The sequence below is a fragment of the Corvus hawaiiensis genome, chromosome 3 (genome assembly GCF_020740725.1).
Source record: "Corvus hawaiiensis isolate bCorHaw1 chromosome 3, bCorHaw1.pri.cur, whole genome shotgun sequence".
Classification (NCBI taxonomy): Eukaryota; Metazoa; Chordata; class Aves; order Passeriformes; family Corvidae; genus Corvus; species Corvus hawaiiensis.
Window position 1 is genome coordinate 84,780,192 of NC_063215.1, and position 17,775 is coordinate 84,797,966.

At 44.5% G+C, this 17,775-nt stretch overlaps 1 long non-coding RNA gene across 1 annotated transcript; it reads right to left on the bottom strand.

Moving 5' to 3' along the window:
- Positions 1 to 3,658: 3,658 nt before the first annotated feature.
- Positions 3,659 to 6,763, bottom strand: LOC125323434. Its single transcript, XR_007202519.1, has 2 exons — positions 4,194 to 6,763; positions 3,659 to 3,824 (listed from the first exon to the last, which is right to left on the bottom strand). It is a non-coding gene; the product is annotated as an uncharacterized LOC125323434 (long non-coding RNA).
- Between the last annotated feature and the right edge of the window lie 11,012 nt (positions 6,764 to 17,775).

Sequence of the window (17,775 nt, forward strand, 5' to 3'; positions counted from 1 at the left end):
AGATATAGTCTCAGAAAATGTAATGACATGTGACATGCAGGATTCATATGTATCTAGGCAGTATGGGAATGTACCATGTAGGAGGAGATGTAACATACTGCTTGGCTTCTAATACCCATTACTTAAGCACAATAAGGCGCCTTATGGAAGCAGATAAGGGGGCTCCCCATTGCGCCTAAGCATTAGAAGACATATGTTTATCCCATACCTGTATTCTCTCTTTGCTTTATATCATTACATTTAAGTTACTTCATGCAATATTGACTGACCATTTGTACTGGCTTGTCAAAAATGCTCTAGGCATTCACCTTTAGAAGATGGTCAGTTTTCACAAGAAAACAACTATCAGCTTGATTCCGCCTCTCCCATGCCATCAACAAATATCTGCTAATGAGTCCAGCCTGATACCAATGCAATGCTATGGCAAATCATCTAATGTTCAAGAGAATTTCTCTGCTGATTTTAAGAGAGTCAAAAGACAATGTTCTGTCCTGGAGTTACCTCTATAACTTTAACAAGATGAGACAGTGAAGTTTTGCCTTGTAAATGGTTCTAACAAAATGGGTTTTTTTCCAAAAAATAGCATGTTTAAGGAAGCATTTAATGTCCACAGTATCTCTGCCACTGAGAGGAAGTGTCTCAAACAGAAGGGATCAGCCTCTTCCCTCCCTTGTTTTCACATTGCAACCTAGTTTTAACAGGAGCTGTAGTCTGCAAATGGATACAGAAAAGGACTGCTAAAGGATCTTAATATCATAGTTCAAGCAGAACTGCCTATTTTCCTAACTAAGGTTTGAATTGCATTGTAAAGATAGACACTGGAACGGTTGACAGCTTTAACAAGAAAACTGTGACTGCAATCCTAGTGCAAACCATACATCTTGTGAGATCAAGTGGAATGCTCTGTACAGATGCCAAAAAGGAGCTGAATGTTTAAAGCCTGGGGTTTTTTTTATTAGTAGTTAATGGTGTATATTTAGCACTGAAAAGATCATTTGACAGCACATCAGTCTTGCCAGATACATGAGTAAAAGGAAACTCAAAAACCCCACATTTTTGTGGGGTCTTTTTCGTCTGAAATTTTAGGAGGAAACAACCTACCGACTGCGAACTCTGCTGAACTAGATGGAAAGAGTGCCATTGATTTCCATGGACTTTAGATCAACCATAAGGAGGGGAAGCAAAATGCAAGCTAGGATGTTTCCTTGGTTATTTGCCTGTCCTTTTAAATGCTATATGTGACATTTTAAAGTTCAGGTGTTAAAAAAGGAATGATAGCTTCATGAAGGGTTTGTCAGTGAACTGCAGAGTTTAGAAGGCTGTTAAAAATATGAATATAAATGTCTCTGTGCATACACACTACAGGGACAGAATTTAATTTAGCTGGAGCTGGTGGTACCTGACACTTTCTGCTATGAGAGCCTGTTTTCAGTTTTCTATAACTTTGCCAAGTTTTAACCATTCAGTGTCTACATCACACTGAATATTTTGCATCTCTTGATTCCACCAGCAAGGTGATGAAAAGCTACCCAGTACTGCAGAATGGAGAAGGCAATCAGGGGATCTGGCCACACAGGAGAGGGAGTAAGTGACAGCAGGAGAAGCATGCACATGGACAAAGGAGGGGACAAAGTGAAATGGAAGGTAAATCAGATGGGGGCAGCCAGACATAAGAGAGAGTGATGGGATGGGGTTAAGGGCTAGGCCAGCAGGAGAGGCAGCCTGGGAGAAAAACACAGGAAAGGTTGAGGAATAAAAGACCCCCAAAGCAATCTGAGCAGTAAATCCTTGAATCATGCATTCATCTTCTTTAGGTTTTTGGGTTTTTTTTCTTTTTCCCCCAGGCTAAAGAAAATGATTTATGCAGCACCAAGCATAAGGGGGCCCCATTCTCCACTGGCTGGTAAGCACTGCTGTGAGGAACACAACGGCAGCAACAGCAAAGGCAGGAGAAGCCTGTTGTTTCAAAAGCCCTGGGAATGACTCACTGGTCAGACTGCTCCCAAGAAGAAGAGTTGCTTATTGCAACTGTTTGCTTTCTTTTCCTGTCGAGATTGCAGTTTTTATATTCATTTTCCAAGCACTAGGAAGAGGCTATGGGACTACAGAAGTAGGCAGAAAAGCTGAGAAGGGGAGAGCAAGTGCAGGGAGTTATGAACAAAGGCACACAGTGAGGAGGGAGACAAAGCACAGATGAGGATGAGAGCAAGTGAGGAGATGCAGAGAGGGGAAGAACCACCAGATGGGGGCCAAAAGGCAGATAACAAAACCTCTCAGCATTTCTAACTCTCCCCCAATGTACATGTATGTTCCTTGTGCAAACACTTCTTCCCAGAGGTGCTTTATCTTCCAGGTACAGGGATGGATGCAGACTCAGTAGGAAGAACAGCTGGAGAAGTAGATGATTAGACATTGGTATGTCAAAAGGTGTTCTCTGGTACACCACACCAGTAGAAATGCTTGAGGAAAGTCCCAACTCCTGTGTTCTCTCACTCTCTACCTGCTAGGTTTACAGCCTGATGTCCAGAAAGGCAGCACACATTTCCTTGTTCTCTGACCCTGGGACCAGAAGCCAGCCCCACCTGAGGCACGGTAAAAGTTTCCCATGTTGAGATCCACTGGCACATTACGTATCACATCATTTTTGTGGAGCTGTTTACATGAGGTCCCACTAACATGCACTCTCATTCTTGAAAAGCCTGTGCCTGTGTGTGTCCCTGATCCACAGATTAATGCTGAGATTATGCTTGTGGTAGCTGCTGTGTTGCACTGCTGCCGGGAGACAGCATGTAGGCAAGGAGGTGTCCCTCTTGCTCCACCTGCACGTACCCATTGCAGGCATTTCTGTAAGGGAGGTTATTTTGGAAGTGCAAAGAATAGCACAATTCCAGTACAAATGTCTCCAGGAGATGTTGCTCTTCCCGCATCTCTTCCAAAGGGGAAAAAAAAAACCAGAAAAGGTAGAGGGAGACTTCCAGCCAGCCCCAGTAGCTTCTACAGATGAATTCTCTTAACAAATGAAGCCTTCTCATAGCATGAATTTTGCACATAGGGTGCAACAAGTTTTTGGGCATGTCCCTGTTCATAGCTACCTGGCAAGGAATTTGGGCAAAAAAGAGAAACATGTGAGAATGCTACACTGGATTTGCCAGTAAATGGATTATTTGGAGTTTTGGCTAATCACTTTCTGTGATGGATGTCACCCAGTCTTAATGGCATTGCCTCTGTGCATGCCACAATATAGAAAAAAAATTATTTTGTTGTATTTTTTCCTGTTTCACACATATTCCCTAAACGTTTGATGGGTCTTGGAATGTGAGGGTTTTCCAAATGGCTGCAGAAGCCCTTCTGATGCTAATTTATCCAAGTGAATATTTACTTCCTATCAACGTCACCATCCCCCTGATAGATGCAATCACCTGTGGCAGTTAGGCTGCTTTGCAGGACAGGACCCTAAGTGACGACTGAGAGGAGAACATAAGGATGCATGAGTGGAGCGTGGCAAGGAGGCCAAGCCAAGCAGGGTGACTGCTGTGGTTTAAACACCCCCCAGTTGTAAAGCGGTTATGACTTCTCCTGTTGTCTCACTCCTTCTTTTACGGACAGTCTGGTGACTACAACCAACACCACGGGAAGTAAATAAGGTCCAAAACACCAGCAGAGGGAATCAGTAGTTTTTATTCACTAAAGTATGTGTTGTTTAAAAAAAAAAGAAAAAAAATTAAAAAGCAAGCTGTAGTCACACAGCTGTAGTCTGGTCTCCCACGTTTCAGCTGTTCCCTCTGTCCACAGGCAGAAGCAATGCGTCACTTTCTGAATTGTTTCTTTAAAGAAAAAACAACAACCCAAATCAGTTAATCAACAGCAGCAGTGCTGCCGACTGGGAACGGTCGGCTCTGCTACAGCCAGGAAGTACAGCATGGCCCCTAGGAATGGCCGCAGGTAGGAGCTGCGAAGCTCGGGGCTCTACGGAGCACGCAGTGTCCCCTGCAGGCCCGGAGGGAGGGTCTGTCCTGCCCAGCCAGCACCCGGAGCAGGTCTGCTCTGCTGGATTCAGGAGAGGCGCAGAGCACGGCAGGTTCGAGCAGGCTGCGGGGCCCCGGCGCCACAGCCTGGCCACGGACAGGGCAGGAAAATGCTGCGTTCCCCGGCAAGACGCACAGGATTTCCTGCAGCGGGTCAAGAAAACATACCTTCCCATTGTCCCCGCCATGTCACGGGGAGTCCTTGTGCTCCGCTGGGGACAATGTCAACTCCTACCCTGGCAACCAAGGAAAACAAGGACGGTTGTTTGGCATTTTACGCGAAGCTGCCGCCCGCCTCCCTCACCAGACAGGCCTGGCACTGGCAGGGACGGCCGCCCTCACGGCCACTAACGAGCCTCCCTCCCTGGCCGTTGGTTGGCCCCTGAGGTGGAAAATCTGTGGCAGCCCCAGGGAAAAAAAATCTCAACTTAAGACAAACAACTGTTTGTGGGCGAGGCGGCGAGGAGCGGACACCATCCAGCCCTTCGGAGGACGGTGCTGATTCCAGCCCTCGGCCAGGAGCTGGGCTGGGCAGCCAGCGAGAGCCTGTGCAATGTTTCGGCCGGAGCTGTGCCCAGCTGTGCCCAGAGGAGCGTCCACTCGGGAAGGGCTGTCCCAGAGGCACAGGGCTAGCGCAGGAGCCCATGTCGCACCCTGCAGCATGTCTGGGACCGGGCTCAGCGCCCACTCTTCCATCAGCCCCGGTGAACTGCAGGGTGGGCTTCCTACTGCCCTGTCCTGGTGTTCAGTGTATTCACTGTTACTGTTGCCCTTTTCCTCCGCTAAAAAATCACTTCATCGTTCAAACATCAGTCACAGAGAGGAAACGGCAGTCTTATGTTCATGCAAAGCCAAGGGAGTCAGTCTTTTAATGGGCGCTGAAGGCACAGAAACGCGACGTGCCGTACTGGGTGCCCGGGAGGCGGCACAGCCCTCGCCAGCACACGTCCCCCGGGCACTCCGAGTCCCGGCCCCGTCACTGCAGCCTGGGTCCTGACCGCCTCAGAGCCCCGTGAGCAGAGGTCAGGGAAGGCTCAGCTTTGATACTGCTGGGCTGGCACATCTCCAGGGATAAAGGCATTATTTGCTTCCTATAATGCTTTCGTGAACCTGCGTTTGCTTTTTGTTGTAACACCAAGCCAGCAAGTGCAGGATGAGACAGAGTGCCCTGGAAGGCAGTGGTAAGGATTATAAGAAACTGAGCATTTTACTAGAACTTAAAGAAAAGAAATTATCACTCTGATCCTTTAAAATAAGGTAATCTTAAAGTACACATGGAAAAAGTATAAATCAGCTTAGTGTTAACAGCGACATGGATACACACAACCCAGAGGTAAAGTAGGACTTTACCTCTGGGCTCAAGAAGGTGTTTCAGTTTCTTGCAAAATACAGATTTTCCCTCTGTCCTATGTTTCAGTGCCCCCTAGAATACAAGAACTGTTGTTTGACTACTAGTTATTTGCTCGAGTAAGGATCACTAATAAAATCCAGCATAGAGTGAAAATATTAATCTTTCACCAGAAAGGTGAAAATACTTAAAATAAAACCCTAGAGACAGAAGCATATATAGGCCAGGCTCCTAGGCTTCAGAAGTGCCCCTGCCACTAAACCAGGTGCAGACCCAAACTGCGATGAAATAGAGCTGTGTCCAGAGCCAGTGTTACTGTTTGGCAAGATCCACAGAGGGTATCATGTAGAAGGCTGCCCATTCAGAGAAGGGAAGAAAGACATATATAAAGAGATATATAAAGAAATTTTACTGTTAGATTAAAAAACCCCAAACAGTAGAAGAATGTTTGTCCAGGAAGGGGGAACATGTGTCTTTAAATTTATCATAGATAAATGGGCAGAGGGAATAGCAGCCAAGATTTCCTTATCTGAAAGGCTGAAGCTAATACTGTCATCTGTGGTTAAGACCCATTTGTCAAACCGGGTATGCTGAGAATAAGGAAAATCAAGTCTCCCTTCCCTTTTTAATTTGACTTAATCAGCCATTATTCCCCTTACCAAAATAAAGGCATTTTCAATTGCAGGACACATTTCTGTGCCCTTACTTTTACTAATGCGTATACATAGCTCTGCATGCAGGGAAAGCAAAAGCCAAACAAATGTGCTGCAAAAACAAGATGCTCCACTACACTCACCTCCTTCCTTGGGAGAGGAGGACAGAACAAACAACACGTGGCAGATGTTAGCCACACAGTTCAGTGCCCTACTGGGAGGCATGCAAATACTATCGTGATACACAGGCTGGAAGAAGCTACATAGGAGAAAACAGGGCACTTGTTGTATATATGTCAGATTTGCCCCTCCATAGCTAGGAGGAGGCATGCACTCATAGCACGGCACAGAGTACATAATGCAATTATAATTGGGTGCAATATGTTCACAGCGCTTAAAAAAACGCTGTCTTAAAAAACTGAGTGCCACGTTCAGATGGCTTAAATTCCCCAAGAGCCCCTGTGCCTACTGCTTCCTACTGGCTGCTTCTGGTCCTTCAGCGGTGCCCAGCCAAGAGGAAACTTCAGGGCACAGATGGAGTTCAGGCTAGACAGTCCATAACCTTCACTGGATCCTGCTGGCATCCTGTGGTGCGAAACCTGCATCCCAGAATTACTTGGAGCAGTTGTCCTCCCAAACCCGATGAGCACACTTGCTTAAAATAGTCACTTGCAAAGGTGTGGCAGGGCCAGCCTTGGGGCTCGCAGAATCGCTGAGGGGGATTGTGAGCCTCAGAATATCCTTGTAATTCATCTGTAATGTTAAACTTTAAATAACTGTCTTCCTCTTTCATTCCTTTCTACCTCGGCTAAGAAATGCGACACGCACTGTGTAAAGGGACTGTCACCAGCTGTTAATAAGAAAGCAGCTTTAGCTTCTCTCCGCTTCTCTTGTTCACACGTAGACAGTGTTGGAAATCAGTGAAAACGGGTGTAGCCCCTCTGCTACCACTACCACCACCTCCCACAAAGAGAGCAAGTGAGAAAGGGAAGAGGAAAGGTTGAAGAAACGGGCTGACCTACTTAGGTACTGCGAAGGACGAGCATGCAGGCTCTGAGTGCTGGGATGGCTGCGCGCGTTTGTTCTGGGCACCTACTGTTACCCTGGCATCCCTCCAAACAAATGGCTTTACACCCAATTCCAAAACAGCTCCTTCCTCCTCCTCTTCAAAATATGCCCTCCCCACCGTGCATGCTCTCCCTGTGATCCTTGCCGCCTTGGTTTTAAAACGGCCGCTTCCCTGAGCAGGCAGCCAGCCCCTGTCTTCTCACCCACCTGTTAATACCTGGCCTCCTGTTTGTCACATGGCAGCTCTGGGCTCTGGACCAGGAACCCTCCCTTGCTCCTGTGCCGCAGCCACTGCTTCCGGCATGGGCCACCTGTCCCTCCTGTCTCAGCTGAGAAAGGACAGGACCTAACTGCAGGGTAGGTGGCTGTCAGTGAGCAGACCCGGCTTGCAAGGAGTGGTTTCCAGAAGCAGGAAGGAGAGAGGAGGCAGGTCTCCTTGCTCTCAGGAGCCCTGACTCAGACCCCTTCCCGTGTATTGCATGCCGCCCCCTCTGCTCCGCTGGCTCTGAGCCCCTGAGTGGCATCACTCGAACCCTGTGAGTTAGCCAGCCTGAAAATTATACCCACTGGGATCTGGCCAGTTTGCAAAGCCTAATATCAGTGACTGCAAGGTGGGATCAACGCATTCAGGTGACACAAGGATTGCATTATAAACCCTTTTGGATTTAGATGGCAAATGATCCTTTTGCTCTTCAGACAGTATTTCTGGCAATTCAAAGCACTCACAATTGCTTGTCAGAACAACCAAAAGTGCTTCCCTGGCAGCACGGCATATCTTACTGAGAGACTGGAAGAACCTTCTTTGGTTTCTATATAAAACACACTTATGACTCATATAGGACTCAGAAATTGTCTTAGTTAGAGATAAATGGGAAGATACACTGCAGATCTGGAGAATGATGCTTGAGTCACAAAGCTGGAACCGTGATCAGAAGGCAAAATTCCCCAAAGTTTAGGGTCTTAGGGAGACAAAGAGGGGTTTGTTTGCATTTGCACACAAGCATTTGGCATTTCTTCTTTGTTTTTTCCTTCCCACTTTCTCACTGGATGTGTTCTGGAGTATGAGAGGTCTTGTAATTCCTTTTGTCTACTCCAGCTACCACCCTTTGTCTTGCATCACATCCGTGATGTCTCAGAAGCAATTAGAAGCAGTTCCACTGAGTTCCACAATGCCGTATCAGCTTCAGTCCTTTACCAAAGAGTACGTAACAACATTATACAAACCACAGTGAAAGATCATTACTAAAGGTGACAAAATCAAGCACTGAGGATCTAGAAAAAGCCACTACCAAGCTGACTTGTGGAGTTGCAGTTTGGCTCCTCTGTGTGTACACACGTTGCAGCAGTCTTTAATTACATGAGCATAATCCTGCACTGTTTGTCCCACAGAACCCCTGCCTCATCCAGCTCATGGAGCAGGTGGTGCTCAATTAACAAGCAGCTATTTATACTGGGTCTGTGCTCAGTACAAGACCCCATGCCATGTTCACTGAACACTGTTCAGACCCCAGTGAGAAGATGGAGCGATTTACTTTCCTGAAGGCTCTGCTGTCCTATGAAGACAGGCTGAGGAGTTGGGTCTCTTCAGCCTGGGGAAGAGAAGGCCCAGGGAGACCTTATAGCAGCCTTCCAGTACCTACAAGAAAGTTGGAGTGGAACTTTTTACAAGGGCATGTAATGATAGGATTAGGGAGAATGGCTTTAAACTGAGAGTAGGTTTAGATCAGATATTAGGAAGAAAATCTTTACTCTGAGGGTGATAAGGCACTGAAACAGGTTGCCCAAAGAGGTTGTGGATGCCTCACTCTGGAAGTGTTCAAGGCCAGGTGGGACAGTGCCTTGAGCAATGTGGTCTAGTGGAAAGTGTCCGTGCCCATGGCAGAGGGTTTGGAGCTAAGTGATCTTTAAGGTCCTTTCCAACCCAAACCATTCTGTGATTCTGGTGTGCTTACCAATGTTGTATCAGTGGGCTTCATTTCCATAATACCTTTTGGAGATGAGAAGGTAGAATTATTCCCATTTATAGATGGGGGATTATACAGGGGGATGAGAGGGGTCCAGTTCTTCAAAGTGACCCTTGTGAGGTTCCTGGTCTTTCTGTGCTCCACACACAGGCTCCCACCAGCAAGTGGAAGCTTGGTATTTCTACACAAAAGACTGTGGTAGGCACTTCTATCATCTATTCACTGTGGAAAATTTGCTTTCAATGATTTGCCTTATATAATATAGGATCTTCTGGAGCTTTCTGGGATTTCCTTCATATACAAATATTTGCCAAAAATAGTAATGACAAAGAGATTCTCTTAGCAAATTTTTTACAACTTTTGCATGATAGTTTCCAGAACAGCTTATTTTAAAATATTAATCTCTCTAGGAGTCATTTAATATACCCTTCAGTTATTTGTAGATTGAAAAGGACTTTCATATCTTCATTTGATACTGATACGTTGCCGTATTCTTTTCCAAGTAGAATGAAAATATGCATTGTTTCTGCATCATTAACAAGGTTTCATTCCCTTCTTCTCCAATAATAGGCTGATGCAAATTTCTTTTTCTTCTACTATATTAAATAAAATGTTCTTGACCTTCTCAGTCTCCTGTTTCCCCTGCTCTTTGAACCTACTTTGTTATTGGTAGAATTTGTTAGGTTATAGTACTGCTTGTTTTGTCTCTCTTGCCCCTCCATTTGCATTTTTTCCCTGAAGAGATGACTCCTCTCTGCTTTGCAAACAGAGTGAGTTGTCAGGCAAATCTGCCTTCTTTTGCTTAATTGTGAAAGCTTGACCACTTGACCATATAATGACCTCAGTATTCTTACACACCCTTCTTGGTGTCTTTGCAAATTTTTACTCCTACCTTTCTCACGTTTCTTATCACCCTGAGGTATTAGCTCTTCTCAAATGTCAAATACAAGTACTACTGGAGATACTGTCTCCGGTGTAGTGGGTGCATTCAGGTCATGAAAAATGTTCCCAAGCAATCACCAACTTCCATTCCATTCATCTACACATACCATAAGGAAATCCAAACTGGAATTCGCTCATGCTGGCTGCCATGTCTCTCATGTCAAGGAAGTCTCATCAACAGTGCTCTCCTGAGAACACAGTTCTTCAAAATGGAAATCCATTGGGAAAACCCATAACAATACAGTTCTTTCCAGATGCTGTAAGAAAGTCACTAAGAAGTGCCCTTTGCTGCTTGTGGTTGGTCTGCCCCTCTGTAACCGCTTTACCAAATTTGTTTTCCTTCCTTGGTTGTGTTCTCCACTTCCACTAGTCTCACCATTGCCAAAGACCCAGCCTTCCTTGTGCCTCAGAAACACAGGTGATCCCATTGTCAGTCCACAATTTGTCTCCAGTGCTTGCTCACTTCCATACTTTGCTCCTTCCTGCCCCTGGCTCCCGTTCCCAGCGTACTTGTTCAGCTAATCCCAACCCTAGTTGTTCTTGCTCTCCTGGCTCTGTAGGTCAACAGATCCCTTGTTTCAGTCTTTCCATTCCTTTTGCCGTCTTCATTCCAGTTGCTGTCTCCTCTGCATTTGAAGCCTCCTGTTTAAACAAAACCTACCAGGAGTGTCACTGAGGCAATAAGCTGACTAAGCAGAAAGTACTCAAGGTTTTGTCATTTGCAGTCCCAGTTCCCTGGTTAACTGCATCAGAGACCTCAGCAGAGCCTCTGCCCACCCCTCTGGAAGCCAGTCAAGTGGTAACCTGATGAAAACCCATCCACCTAGAAGAAGTTGGACACATTTGCAGATCCACCAGCTTAAACATAACGTAGGGTTGTTATATGGATAAAGTCCTGTACACCACAGATATGGCCCCTCTCCTCAGTGCTGGCTCTAACTCAGCCTAGAACAGCTATTACAGGAAAAAACTGGCTTCTGTTCCTGTACTGCTGGCCTCAGGCACGCTCTGCTATTTCATGGAGAGGTACATGTTCAGCCTCTATTGTCTCTTGGAGATAATGATGAGATGGAACGTGCGCCATGACAGTGGCATTCTTGAGGGCTTTGTCTGTTAATATCTAGAGAGTCTCCACTGAGCAGCTATGAAGAAAGATTTTTGGTTTTCCCTCAAAAGTGTGTGTTGGTCAAATTAGGTGGATTTTTCAGAAATGTGATACAAGGCATATCCCTGAAGTCAAGGCCAAACCCCTGCCAGATTTCAAGCCCTGCTTCGAAGCATGGGAATGATGCAATGGTTCCAAGAAAAAGTTGCCAGAACATTTAAATTTGGGCAAAACAACATATTTTCCCAAACCTCGTTCTTGGAAAAGCCAAAGCTGATGGATCAGAAATTTTCCCAAAAAAATAAATCAATCAACCTGAACAGTATGGCAAATTTAACTTCAAATCATTAATGTTTGGCACAGCTGTAAGATGCCAAACCCATGATTTTGTAATACAGAGCTGTGGGCAGTTTTTATAACAAAAAACAGGCCAAAATCACTTGTAATCATTATTATCCCCTCTTTAATTTTTAGTATGATTCTGTCTTTCCCTGTTGTTTACAAGTTAAAACAGATTTTAATGCATCCTAAAAGATCTTTTAAGGTCAACACTTCACATTAAAATATGCAAAAAAAAAAAAAAAATTAGAAACTGTGCTTTTGCTTTCAAAAACAAAAATCAAAATTACGAAACAAAAAATAAGACTGGGAATTTTCTGGGTTTTTATTCCACAAACACACCTCACAAATGTCAAATTTCTTAGCTGTACAATCAATAAGTGAGGTGTAGAAAATCACAGAATATTTTTCATCCTGGTCTGAGTAAACATACAAAAAGTGACTTATTTTCATGGAAATGCATGGGAATGTCTCTTTGGCTCCAAAATTATTTGCCACATTCACACCAGCTAAAATTGTAAAAATTTGAATATGAAAAAGTTTTATGGGAACCAGTTTTGTGCAGACAACTGAGGGCCTGTTATCACTCAGAAGTCACTAACTGAAAGTGTCCAGTTGCTAAAATTTTAAGGATCACCAATGACAGCATTACAACTGTGTGGCAGTATCTTTCCTCTCATGATGCACTGTGTTATTGCTTGATGCCTTGCTGCAGATATTGTTTAGCCAAAACTTCATTGACTTGAAAGTGCCTTTTTCTGTGCAGAGAACTGAATTTTAATTTCTGATTTACCAGCTGCAGTTTTTTTGCTCTTGTATCAGTGACCTTGTTTTCTCAATACAAAGTGTGGATTCAGATATCTTGAGAGTTGTCTCCTCTGGTTTCCCCAAGACAGCAGAACCACTTATTTCCCTTCACAAGACATCTGAGTTCCATTTATTAATGGAACTTACTAAAACCATTATTAAATGGTTTTATAATCAACATGAAATAATGTAGAAGTCATCTGTGGAAAATTGCAAAGTGTGGAAACGATGTCATCATATATTAGCAATGCTCAAAAATAAAATAAATAGCTTCACAGGGCTTTTCCAATATTTGTGGAGTGGCATACCTCCAAAGCACACTCAGAAAGGACAGGGTGCTTTTGGAAAGCTTATTTGCATGCACCCAGGCATGCAAGCACACACACACACATGGACTGCAGGCACAGAGCTATTCTATTTTGCTTGCTTGGAAGAAGTCAAGTGTTGGAGGACACTAGTCAATGCTGCCTGCTGCCAGGCTGAATAGGGTTTCTCTGTTTTTCTGCTCTGGGGGTGCATCACAACTGGGAAGAGCAGTTCTGCCCTGCCCTCTGCTCCCCCGCCACTCCTCAGCAGGGCAAGGATGGGCAGGACCGGCATCCGCTGTGGAGGACAATGCACAGGAAGGTGCCAGCAATGCACTGGGGGTTGTGCTGGCCTCCAGGAGGGGAGAGTGACAGCTGGCATGATCTCATGCCCCAGGCCAAAACTGGTTGGGGAGAACTTTAATGAAAGGATAATATTCACAAAAATTCAGAAAGCTGGGTATAATACCTAGCAGAGCCATCCCTACATTTCAAAGCACAGTGCTTACTGATGACAATCTCCATACATAAATCTGGTGTGCCCTGCTTGCCTCTCATAAAGTGTATTAGACCTTCATGAGGAAAATTGCTGTTGTAACCAGCTTAGTTACTCATTTTCTCCCTGTCCCCCTTAGCACAAGTAATGAGCATGCTGAGGCTCTGAAACGGGTAGACAAAAGATGAGAGCACTTCCTGAGATTCATATGGCACATAAATATTTAGCATTTGATTTATGCTGTGTTGATGCTATTCATCAATTGCCTTATTAAGACCCAGAAACTTTGAGAGAACTTTGTAGATGGGAGAAAGGAAAGTCATCCCTCTGATGCTAGAAATAAGGAAGAGTCAGAGGTCTATGTGTTGCGGGAAGAGGGAACTGCTCTGTTGTGTGTCTGATAACTGTAGAAACTGCTGCTCTGCTTTGGGGTTCACAGCCCAAGGGAACAGAAAGGATTTGCTCCTTTCAATAGGCAGATAGAGCTGTATTAAACCTCTCCACATAAAACTGGGTAGATCAGGAGTTGTGCTTCTTTTTCCTCCCCCGTCTCCAATTTAGAGACAACATAGCTGTGAGGACATTGATGTACCAGTGAAGGCAAGGGTGAGCTCAGTTGTGCATCATTTGCCAAATGCGTGAGAGTGTATGTGTGTGCATGGGGCTGAGTCAGGGTGAGGGCATCTTCTGCCAGGTCCTGGGGGAGCAGAGCAGAGAGACCAGCAAGACTGCAGCCCCAGGAACGTTGTGGTGGTTTTGTAGTCAGTAGCCACTGCACTAGTCATCTCTGCATATTTTAAAAATGACAGGCAGTTTGGGCATCTGCTTACATCAATATTCTGTAAATACAAGGATAAATTGGTAGCCCAAAACAGTGAGAAAGCTTTGCATAGGTTCTGTTTTGAATGCTATTTATTACACAGCATGATATACACAGCACTCTTATTCATGTCAGTGGGAGTTTTATGCAAACATGGAAAGCAGAATGTGGCTCAAAATTGTAACTTGATTTGCTGTAGACAGGCCTTTCTGCATGCAAAGCTGCGAAGGCAAGTTCTCCTCTTCACACAGAAAAGGTGCAAAGCCAGTGTAATATGGAGTCTGTGGTAAAGTGCAGAAAGGTCCTGCTGCCTGGTGTGGTTTTACACCAACTCTCCCATCACCAGGACTGAAGAGAAAGAGCAAAGGGAGCATTCCTGGGAAATATGCATAGATAAAATATTTCCCTACAGCATTTGGTTATACTCAAATTTGCAACTGATTGTTTTTACGGATTAAGTGTACTTCTAGAGATGGGACATTATTACAGGGAGCTGGTAAAGTCTCTGTAGATAACAATGTACTTAGATTGCTGGAAAAAAAGCAATTTCTATCATCCTAGCATCATCTAACCTTAAATGACTGACCATAAGGTTTATGAATTTGTAGATTTACTCTTTTGAGAGATGTTTTGCTTTATTTTTAGAAGATGTGTTGAAAAGACCCGCCTTCCCGACAACATGGAGGTTTAAAAAGTGAGGATATTTTTTTTTCTGGTACTTATCTAAGTTTTTCTTGCCCTAAGAGTTAGAAGTGTTCTTATTTATACTCGCCTTAGCACTCTGACTTTTGGGGTGGTGCTGTAGTGACATTGAAATTTTAAATTTCAGGGAAGTATATACCTTAAATATGCCTTAAAGTTGCCAAATTTTATTACATATTGAAACTAGTGGCCACAGGGTGTGTGTAATTTGAAGTTCACAGATGAAGAAACACCACCCATGGGAAAATCCAGATGCTTTGACAATAGAGCATTATTACCGTGTAGCATTACAGCACTGATAAAGATCTGCCTCTGAAGACTTGGACATATTTATCACCCAGAACTCCTTCTGTGATTGTTACTGCCACAAATAAACTCCTGCAGAGCACATAAGCTTTTCACAGAACAGACTTTTTTCCCCTTATTTTTTTTGCTTAGAATAAAGATGATCTCCCTTCACAAGCAAGATTTACCCAAGACCATTTTGAAGAAAATGTAGTGGAAGGAATCCCTAAAAAATTGTATATCAAATGCTTAATTAACACACTTAGGCTGTAAATGCAGATATGTACTACAAGGAAAAAAATAGTCTCTTATGTTGAGTCTATTTCATATTCAGTTTGGAAATTCTAAACTAAGACAAAATTTTCAAAGTATTTCAAAATATACTTGAAAGATTCAGTCTTAGAGCTCTGTGAACCTTAACTCTGACCACTACTGTTGGCAGAGGGCCCTACATATCACTACAGAGAGCAGTGTACCCTGCGTATCTACTGCTGAGGGTGTTACCTATTCAAGGTGTCACAGCACATTATGACTGAGAAAATCCTTCTAAACCCAGCGAAGTGCCTCCTAGATTTGCACTCTATAACATTCCATATGTTTCATACATGGGCCCACTGGCTGGACAGCAGCTTTGCAGGAAAGGACCTGGGGGATCTGATGGATGCCCAGTTCAAGAGTAGCGAGTCCCTGCAGCAGAGGTGGATGGCAATACCCTGGGCTGCATTGGGAGGAGTGTTGCCATAAGGCTGGGGGAAGTGATCCTTCCTCTCTTCAGCACTGGCGATACCACAGCTGGAGTTGTGTGTCTAGCTCTGGGCTCCTGAGTGTAATAGAAAGATGCAGTTACCAAGGATGATCAATCCAAGGGCCATAAAGATGATTAAGGGTCTGGAGAAAAGGCTGAAAAAGCTGCGGCAGTTCAGTCCAGAGAAGAGAAGGCTCAGAGGGAGTTCTCATCAATATATACAAATATATGAAGGGGAGGGTGTAAAGAAGATGGAGCCAGGCTATTTCCAGTGGTGTCTAGTTACAAGACCATGAGCAACGGGCACAAACTGGAACACAGGAGGTTCTGTCTGAGCATCAGGAAACACTTCTTTACTGTGCGGTTGATTGAGCCCTGGCACAGGTTGCCCAGAGCGGTGGTAGAGTCTCCATCCTTGGAGATACTCAAAAGCCAACTGGACATGGTCCTGGGCAACCAGCTCTAGATGACACTGCTTGAAAAGGGGGATTGGACAAGATGATCTCCAGAGGTCCCTTTCAACCTCACCCATACTGCAATTCTGTGATACTACTAAACATGCAAAGCAGCAAATTTAAGCTTACTGACTAGAGGTGTCCTTTCCATGCATCCCTTCCTCAGGTCTCTCCAGAAACCTCTGGGCAACCAAAAGCAACTTGTCTGTCAAATATGCTACCTTGCAATCAAAGCATTGACCTGATTTTAACCTTTAAATAAGTACGGGCCAAGCAGTCTAGCATTTGTAAACCTCCAAAGCAATTAGAAAGATTTTGGGTTTTCATACTGTAAAGAGTGTATGTGCAGGGTACAAGGACACCTATCGTAACACCCTTGATGGAACCAGCTTTGATCACAGTGATGTCTTTTATTATAGTAGAATATAGGGGAAAAGTTAGTGTGTGTAGGCTCATCCATTTTTAAAAATGTCTACTGCTTGCTTTTTTAAAACCTTTACTTTCCATTTCAGAATCTCGACTTGAAAAAAAAGTCCTACTTTAAAATGTCAGGATTTTCTTTTTCTGTATTTTATTTGGTTTTGCTAATTTGTCTTCATTTTCTGACCAGAAATAACTAATTTAACTAGTACTGCTATTTATTTTACTAACTGATTTAGAACTGGTACAACCTGGTGAGGCTGCTTGTGCCAACGGCATGACGGTTACGTCTGCAGCAGAAAACCTGGCATCATTGCTTGTCCTGAGGAGTAAGAAATCCAGTTTGGAAATCATAGCTTTTCTAGCCCCCACCCAGAAATCCAGCCTTGTGCACATATTAAATCCTATCTGTTTGAGATATGACCTGGATGCGTGCCAGTGCTGTCCCTGCAGCACCATGTGTACCAGCAGTTCTGACCTGCAGAAGAATTTGCTGGGGAAGCATTGAGTGACTACTGAGAAGAGGGAAATGGAGAAACCGGGATGGGACGAGCATCCCAGGGATGGGGAAAAAGGGTCATGAGGGGAGCACTGTGAAGAGGGGAAGCTCCCTCTGTGCAGCAAGCAAGATTTCACCTCTGCGTGCATGTGTCCTGTAAGTGATATTTGGTGCACGTAGCATTCCTCATTCAAATCCCTCTCTGAGGCAAGTCTTTGCCAAAAAGACCGCCCCCCCCACCCCCCAGGAGACTTCAGTCCTTCCTCACATCATATATTAGCACCTCAGATCTCCTGCATTACTGCTCAGACTAAATGTGCATTTAAAAAGAAAGGAAAAAAAACCCCACACATTGCAATCTTCCTGTGAAAAAGAATCACAAACATGAGGATAACACCCCAGTCCTGGCTGTCGGGAAACAGTCTCTGTTTGGGGGGGTTTGCTAACTCGTCCTCTCCATGGTGGCCGAGCCACCTCCGTGCACAGGCAGTGTAGCGTATGGAGCCCACTGAGGAGCACATCCCTTCTCCTGGGGTCGCCACTACAATAAACATCTTGTTAAATAACTGCAGCACTAGGAGATACATGGAGTGCTTGGTGACCCTCATAATTTCTCATTTCTTCCCTCAGATGAAGTGGTCGGCAAGTTGTGCTTATGGTGGTAGTCTGAAAAATGTAGGATCTCTTGGATGATCTCTGCAAGATGTGCTTTCACTTATCCATGTGCATCTCTTTGTTTCTGAATTTAAAATGTGGTACATCTGAGTGAAGAAAACTAGGTTTCTATGCAGGCTGCC